The sequence below is a fragment of the Schistocerca americana genome, chromosome 5, assembly GCF_021461395.2.
Source record: "Schistocerca americana isolate TAMUIC-IGC-003095 chromosome 5, iqSchAmer2.1, whole genome shotgun sequence".
In the NCBI taxonomy this organism is placed as follows: Eukaryota; Metazoa; Arthropoda; class Insecta; order Orthoptera; family Acrididae; genus Schistocerca; species Schistocerca americana.
The window spans coordinates 256756664-256758602 of record NC_060123.1 but is presented as its reverse complement, the minus strand read 5'-3'; the positions used below and the strand labels follow the sequence as shown (position 1 = coordinate 256758602).

The 1939-nt window shown below is 46.9% G+C and overlaps 1 non-coding gene across 1 annotated transcript; it reads left to right on the top strand.

Moving 5' to 3' along the window:
* The first annotated feature begins 733 nt into the window (after positions 1-733).
* Positions 734-806, top strand: Trnaa-cgc. Its single transcript has one exon. It is a non-coding gene; the product is annotated as a tRNA-Ala (tRNA).
* The last annotated feature ends 1133 nt before the right edge of the window (positions 807-1939 follow it).

The following is a 1939-nucleotide window of genomic DNA, read 5'->3' as shown; positions in this document are numbered from 1 at the left end:
CTCACGACAATAGCACGTGAACATTCGACCAGCTTCGACCAGTGTCACGTGCCCGCACCGCCTTCAGGTGGCATCGAATGTCACGGTGGGCAGCGGTTACAGTGTTTTGCCTTACCAGTGTACACAATAAGTGAAAGGGTAGTAAAAAATTGTAAATATCAAGAGGAACCACAGATTGTTTTGTATGTTACTACCTTCATACATAGTTAAAATATGGTCATTGAACTTCTTGTGCGAGCGCGCACGCTATGCCCCAACTCGTACGGGACTTGGTAGATTAATCTGCCACGAGTAATGAGTGTGATGGGAAAACGTCTTTTAACGCACTACGAATGTAGTGGTGTGGACATGTTGGGAATGTGGGTCCCACGGGGAGCGTGCAAGTGATAAGTCCCTGCAGGCGCACTATCCTCTGTGCCCTCGATGGCTCAGATGGATGCCGGCACGGTAGCTCAGCGTGTTCGGTCAGAAGGTTAGTTACCCTCTGTAACAAAAAACTAAGTGAATAGGTCAACGAGCAACCTAAACAGATGACGTTGGACATCCTCCCCGAACAAATTCAACGAACAATATAGAACAAAATGAGATCACTCAAAAAAAAGATGGATAGAACGTCTGCCATGTAAGCAGGAAATCACGGGTTCGAGTCCCGGTCGTGGCACACATTTTCAGCATGATACTTTCTGGCAGATGAAAACTGTGTGCCGGACCGAGACTCGAACTGGGCGTACCGAGCGAGGTGGCGCAGTGGTTAGCGCACTGGACTCGCATTCGGGAGGACGACGGTTCAATCCCGTCTCCGGCCATCCTGATTTAGGTTTTCCGTGATTTCCCTAAATCGCTTCAGGCAAATGCCGGGATGGTTCCTTTGAAAGGGCACGGCCGATTTCCTTCCCCATCCTTCCCTCACCCGAGCTTGCGCTCCGTCTCTAATGACCTCGTTGTCGACGGGACGTTAAACACTAATCTCCTCCTCCTCCTCGAACTGGGGACCTTTGCCTTTCGCGGGCAAGTGCTCTACCGACTGAGCTACCCAAACACGACTCACGCTCCGTCCTCACAGCTTTACTTCTGACAGTACCTCATCTGGTAGAGCACTTGCCCGCGAAAGGCAAAGGTCCCGAGTTCGAGCCTCGGTCCGGTACACAGTTTTAATCTTCCTGAAAGTTTCATATTAGCGCACAGTCCGCTGCAGAGTGAAAATCTCATTCTGTCCCCAATGATGTATATCAACGCCTGCTTGCAGCTCGGGTGCCGATTTAATTATCATTTCTGTCTAGAGAAGCTGCACGGTCAACAATGGTATCTGTGCTTTCGGGAACAGATACTACCTTAATTTATTGTATGTTACTACTTGGTGCAACTTGGGATGGAAATGCAATGTTGAAAGACCAGTGTATTTGGAATGTTTGCCACTTTAAGCATCTTTGCATGCTGAACACCTCAGCGATACACACTCTCTGGTTTCGAGAGGTTGCATTATCGAGTAGAACGCGGGAGAGCGACTAAATTACAAACGAGTCGAGTCGCAGACTCGGGCAGTAGTAGTTGAGTCATGCAGAGAGGGCGTTGTAGCATGGCACAATGAGAAGCCTGGATAGCGGAAGTGCAGCCCCATGATTTTCTGTTTGTGATGCTCCGTGATGTGTATCTTGGAGATACAGGACGCTTGTTAAGAAGATTGTATAAAGATGTAGCACTTCATGGAAAGGTAATTTATTTCGAGTTTATTAGTTGCTAGCGCGAGTTCAGTAATTATTGTTGTGCAAGGATTTCATTGTATCTAATAATATCTACGTGTTAGTAACTAGGAAGAGTTATTAGACATGGGTTCAGTACTCCAATTAGTCTTCCCCCCATTTAGATTAGTTGTATAGCTCTAAAGAAACAAATTTTGTAATAGATTTGTAGAACAAAATTTATAGTGCGTGACAGTGCG